The sequence below is a fragment of the Macrotis lagotis genome, chromosome X (assembly GCF_037893015.1).
Source record: "Macrotis lagotis isolate mMagLag1 chromosome X, bilby.v1.9.chrom.fasta, whole genome shotgun sequence".
NCBI classification, from domain to species: Eukaryota; Metazoa; Chordata; class Mammalia; order Peramelemorphia; family Peramelidae; genus Macrotis; species Macrotis lagotis.
This window is the reverse complement of record NC_133666.1, coordinates 124,540,701-124,547,589: the sequence shown is the minus strand read 5'-3', so window position 1 is coordinate 124,547,589 and position 6,889 is coordinate 124,540,701.

Genomic DNA, 6,889 nt, shown 5'->3' with positions numbered 1-6,889 from the left:
TCTCTTCTTCCCCTTTTCCCTTTAATCTTTTACATTCTCTGATTCCCGCCCATCTACCCCACCACTTTAGAATGTAAACCAGAAGGTACACTGGGACCCAGTTGAAAAGACTGTCTTATCTACTCACACCTTACTGAAGTGTTGACTCACACTGGACAAATGTCTTGTGTTAGAAGAAAGTGATTGATTGTTATCCACTGTAATCAAAGAAGACCATGTCTCTTGATGGTCTAATTTTCAGTATGTGGTTGAATTGTTCTCAGCTCTACAACCATACTTTCCTGCAACCCAAACACTTTGGTTTCCAGGAAGCTGCCTAGTAGTCCTGAGAATAATTCAATGGTCCAAGAATTTTACTTTCTAGTGGCACCACTCTTAATCATGTCCCCAGTTCTGAAAACCAGCAAAATAGAACTTTTTAGTTGAGGTATCCAGATTATTTTGGACCTGCATTGAGCACTTAATTTCTTCAAAGTAAAACTATACTTATTTGAATTTCTTCATTTTGACATTTAGAGTACTGGGGAAATTATATCCCTTGGACCCTGGAGATGCTTTGTTTTAAAGTCAAATTCCCCTGATTCTCACCATCTCTAAGTCAGCTGCTAGGCTGAAATTACCAAAATTCTGAAGTCCAGTCTGGATACCAAGGATTATGTCCAAACAAGGGAAATAAGATTTATCCAAGGTCAAGATATGTTATATCCTGGTTTCTCTGCCTAATTTTTTATGAAGACAGAGAAGACCTGTGAGTGTCTTAAAGTCATGAATACAGTGATTACAGGAAAAGTAGAAGTCACACCTATTAACTGTTAATGTTGTATATTACAAAATCATAAATCTAAAGCTAGAAACAGGGTTGTCCTGGAGCCAGCTGCAAGATGACAGTAGATTGTTAAAAATGTAGTGTGAGCATTTTTCCCCTCAAAAATCAGCAAAACCTACACATCAGGGATAAAATTTATTTTTTGAGACTTAAAAAAAAGCAGTGAAGAAAAATGTTAATGTTAAATTTAAGCTTAAGATGCATACATCTTTTTTGAGAGCCAGTTGTTAACTATTTACCAAATCACCACTCAGCAGTCATCTTGTCCAACTGGTTCCCCCCAAAAGAAATTCCTTGAACTGGATGCTCAAGTAATCAAGTAACCTCCATTTGAAGATCCCCAATGACCAGGAGTGTGATTCAACAGAAAGAGCCCCCACTCTGGAAACACAGGACTTTGATTCAAATCTTCCTTCTTCTCCTAATTATAAACAAATAATCTCCCTGGGCCACCATTTTCAGGTTGGACTAGATCCAGGGTTCTTAACCCTTTTAATGCCATTTGCTAGTAATTGGAGCTTGTGGACTCCATGCTTTTAAATGTATAATTTTTAAAAGATTACAAAGAAACCAGTTATACTGAAATGATTTCATACATATATTTATATTTAAGAAGCAAATTCACTATTCCCAGAAAAGAGAATCTCTGAAGTACCTTTCATTTTTAAGTCAATGATTCCTAGTATTCTATGACTTCCCAAGGGAGCCAGTTCCATTTTTGGGCAGGTCTAATTGTTAAAAAAAAACTTCCATATACTGAAACTTAAGCTACCCTTCTGCATTTTTCTACCTGTTGTTTGAGAACTGCCCTATGGGGCCAAATTCAGAATCTAATTTACCCTCCTCTCTTTGAAAATCTTAAAATTCATAATAATAACTGACACATAGTACATTTGCAAAATTATCTCATTTAATCTTCACAATAACCCTGTGCAGCAAATTCTATAAATATTGCCCTTGTAGATGACAATCAGAATAGGATTTAACAGTACCTGTCTCCTCCTCTTCCTCATGTGCTCACAACTCTGATACCCTCTAGCATCTTCAAGCATCACTAGGACAAAAGTAAAAGTCTTATATACCATGGAATCAAAATAGAAGGTTGAGAAACTATTTTTTATTGGTGGACCTCTAAAACAGCTGAGAAGTAAGTTCTTATGTCCTCTCCTTTTTCTCCCTTCCAAGAATCTTCTGGGCTTTATTAATTGCCTGTGGATAATGAATCAGTTAGAATTCTAGTCTTTTGCTTCCCTCCCTATCCACTATCACTTTTAAACTTTTAAAGCCTGGTTTGGGTCCAATCTGTTCAAATTGATGCTCATAATTCCCTAATCCCTTTGATTTTTTTTCCTAAAAAGACTTTTACTTTGAATTCCACATATCATATCAAAGTTTCCTAAAATAAACAATAGGGTAAAATTAGGAAAATAATAAGAGGGGGTGAGGTGATTCTTATCCACCCTTCAAATCAATTGAGAAGTCACAGAAAGCAAAGAATGGACAATAATATAATAGTAATGTCTTAACTGCTTGTAATTCCTTCTACAAAGTCTGACCAGATCCCTGAATGAGACATAAAAGGAAAGTGTGATTAAGTTAACAAATTCCCCCTCTAAGGACTTGAAAAACGCACTAGGATATTTAAATCTGGAATCCTGAGCAAGTCATTTCACCCTGTTTACCTCAGTTCCTCATCTATAAAATGAATAGGAGAAGGAAATGGTAAACCACTCCAGGATCCACTAACTAGAATACTATCTCTGATATACTCAGTTTCCAGAAAATCCCAAATAGGTTATAAAGATTTAGATATAGCGTAACTGGGGATGAAGAGTTGGACATAACTAAAAACATAAAACACACATTAATTCAAATTATTGATGGATAGAGAATCTTGCCCCAACAGGAATTCACTGGAGAAGCTGGGAGATTTCTCCTTTTCTCCATTAGTTGGGTCACTTTGAAGGGGAGCTAAGATTCAAGAACATTTTGTAGGGAAAATCCTGGGGTCCAGGAAAAGGGGATTTCTTTGTCTTCCTTTCCTATTAACTATGTCATTTAGAGACAACTTGTCTAGAGTGAAATACTTCTTGTAGCATTTTAAGATCATGTAGCATTTGTAAAATTAAATATTTGAGGCACAATTGAGAGGGAGAGACATATTATTCCCAAACACTGATACAGAAAGGTCACTTGAGGAAAGAAGCAGCCTAGAAGAATAGAATTCCTTGTGACAGAGAACAGAACCAACTTTGAACTGGAGAGTTAATCCTGACAAATGAGAATTAGAGCCATGGATCTGACCCTGGGCACCCAGTTGAGCAACCCATTGAGGATACTGTAACCAGAATAAGCTTGGTGAGGACTCTACAAAGTGAAAAAAAAAGACTTTCAGTACTGAAATATAAGGAGTTATGAATTGTCTTTGTTACATATGTATCCTACATATGTACCTCACTACCAATGTACTCTTAGATTTGAGTCATTCTACCTAGGATGCTGATATTTGTGGGAAAGTGTGTTCCAGGTTTATGGAAGAGGACAGGAGAAGAGTGTTTTATGAGTATTTTTTTTCTTTTGGTTTGGTTTTTTGATGTTTTTTTAAATCATGATATACTAGTAAAATACCTTTGCTAGGAGATAGTTCTATCCTCAGGGGCAGCTGTGTGGCACAATGAATAGATGATTGGACTTAAAATCAGGAAGACTGATCTTTCTGAGTTCAAATTTTACCTGACACATTTAATAGCTATGTGACCCTAGGAAAGTCAATTGTTTGTCTCAGTTTCCTCATCTGTAAAATGAGTGGAAGAAGGAAGTGGCACACTACGTTAGCATCTTTGAGATCACGAAGAATTGGACAGGCCTGACTGAAAACAATAGTAACAAAAGTTGTCTGCTGGCAATTTAATGGGAAATTTATTGGTGAAGAATGTAGTGTTGCAAGCACAGATTCACAGGTTTATTATAGTACCCTAAAGGGGTTATATAATAAATTAATAGTAAACACTAAATGCCTGAGCTTCAATCCAAGAAACCAATCTGTACTTATAGAAAATTGCAAGTCCCTTGGCCCAGTTCCCTATTGCTGACTGGGCAGGATAATGTAAGTTAATAATATGATCCCTGATTACCCTAAAGGGTGTGAAATTATGATATTAGGGTTGCTCTGATGGATCTCTGAGTTGCCTCATGAATCTCTGAGCAGTTTGGGAATCTTCTTCTCTTGTCACCTTCATAGAAGCCTAAAACCTCTAGGGACTTATATTCTAGCCAGAAAGAAGGATATAAATTTCATGTCTGGAAAGCGTTTCTGCCTCAAATGTCAAAAATCATTAAGTTATGAGAGCAAAGGAAGAAGGGAAATCTTGTGTTGTCAGACTGATCTGGAAAGAAATACAATAGGGAAACTTCAACCATCACTTGTCCCTTCTCATCTTCTCCGAGTTCTTTTGCTAAGATCAATCTCATACAAGAACGCTTATGATAATTTTCTTGTACAAAGTCTCTATTACTCCAAAGACTTGAGTCAAATTAGAAGATTAGAACTAGAAGGACCCTTGAGGTCATCTTTAGTTCAACCTGTTGAATGAGCTTTCTTTTTAACTAATAAGGAAACTTAGGCCCAAGAAAGTAGTATGAGGCAGAGTCAGGATTTCATCTCAGATTTTTAGACTTCAGATTCAGTATTTTTTCTACTGTACCAAACTACTTCTCTATCCTAGATGATCAAGGAAGTTCTTTATATTATATAAAAGAACTCATACTTCTCATTAAATAAAGAATTAGTAGATCTCTAGGCTGCAAATTGATACAAAAAGAAAAAACAAATGAATTTTGGAGTACTTATTGCCCAGATTTCAATATGCATTTGGATGGATACCTCATTAAAACTTGTCTATCAAGATATATATCTGGGATATACAGTACAAGTGGACAAAGAACTAGGCTCAGAGTTGAAGAATAAGAGAATAGATTGAATTGCCCTCAGGAAATCATGCAGTGTCTTGATTGATGCAGTTTTCCCTTGAAAACAAATGTCAGGGTGGCTAGGTGGCGCAATGGATAGATCACCAGCTCTGGAGTTAGGAGTACCTGTGTTCAAATCTGGCATCAGACACTTAATAATTACCTAGCTGTGTGATCTTGGACAAGCCACTTAAACCCCATTGCCTTGCAAAAACCTAAAAAAAACAAACAAAAAACAAATGTCCAGCTTTTGAGCACCAACATTCTAATATGGCTATCTGGTAGCAATACATAGAATACAATTGCCTCCAAAGTGTTAAAAATGAATAGCATGGGGTAGATAGGTAGTACAGTGGATAGAGCACAGACCCTAGAGGCAGGAGGACCTGAGTTCAAATTTGGCCTCATAGACTTAAAATTTGCCTAGCTGTGTGACTTTGGGCAAGTCACTTAACCCCATTGCTTTAAATAAATAAGTTAAAAATAAATAAATAACAAAGAGAGGGTGAGAGATGGGCATGGTAGTGTGAACAGTGTGCAAAACAGATCAATTATGTATCTCCAAATAACAAAGTAAAATATATTGTCAAAGAATGATAGAAAGATAGGCCCTGATCATATGATGAGAGTTCTCTATGTTGGATAAATAGCCAGAGTGCTCCATTGGTAACCTCACATTGACAGGAGAAAGCTTCAACATATTGGATAGATTCCCTGTGATGAACTTTTAGGAGAACATGGGCAAAAGTTGTACAGGATGGGCAAACATGGCTGGGCTGCAGTCTATTTTACTATTATTATTAATATATAATATTTTATTATATATCTCAAACATCTCAGATACAATCAAATAAGTCACAACTCTGTTGAGAGTGGGGAACCCTAGAATTTGACTCTTAGTAAAAATTAGTCCCTATTTGTGGTGAAAAGAGGGGACTATTATTTCTCTGCTTTCCAAGATTTTTCTTTCCTTTTTCCTCCCTTTCTTCCTCTCTCTTTCTGTCTCTCTCTTCTGCCTTTCTTTCCTCTCTCCCTTCCTTCCTTCTTTAAACCTTCCTTCCACCTTCCCTTTCTCTTTCTGAAATAGGGGAAATATTAAAAGAAAAATATTCCATAATTAATCTATTCCCTCTGCACTGATCAAATATCTTACATCAACATTGACACCCTTTCCCCCATTCCATTGTCCAAGTTATGAGATGAGGTCAATGAACTTTTAGTAAAGTATTTTGCCCCAATGGTGAGATTCAAATAAATTAATAATTGGTTCTCTGCCTTAATGACTATTTTAAGTATACAAAAATATATACCTAAAGGCAGTTTAATATTTCATGCATTTAAAACTTAAATAAGAACAATAAAAGAGATACACAAAACTAGATTATATTACTCACAATAAATAAACATATTCTTATGGAGTGAAAACAGCTTATGTGACCACAGCAGCCAATGTTGGGACATATGCAGAACCAAAACTCATTCTACTTATTCTCTTTTTTTCTTCTATTTTCTTGGCTTCTGGAATGGGCAGTAAGATAATCCTTGAAATCTATATTTCTATTAGTTTATTGTGTACCAGATTCCTATTGGTTTTATCATTCAAGGAACACTAGCACACAATATCTTGGGAGAATTTGGGGGATAACACAAAGTGTAAACAAATGACAGCTTGTCATTCCCTGATTGGCTCTTTTCCTATTTGTATATGTTTGTTTACTGAAGTAATAAAAATGAGGGAATTAAAATGTAGTATTTCATCTAAGGTATAATGAGCTTTAAGAAATGAATGAATTAATATTACAAGCATAGTTTCTTCAATTTTTTTCACCTATGAACAGAATGAACATTACTATGGGTGCTTAAAAAAACACTGTTGCGCAGATGAACTTTGGGTAGCGCCAAAGTGCCCACCTTAGAGAGAACCTTGATTGCAAGTGCCATTTTAACAACTGCTTCACCAAACTCAACATAAAATTAGAACAGGGTAAATCCTACTACTGTCTTGCCCCTGCCACGCAAGGATTTAGTAAATCCCTGCCCCCAGGCGAAAAACAACCTCCTATCAATCAAACAACGGACCCCTTCCTTAACCTT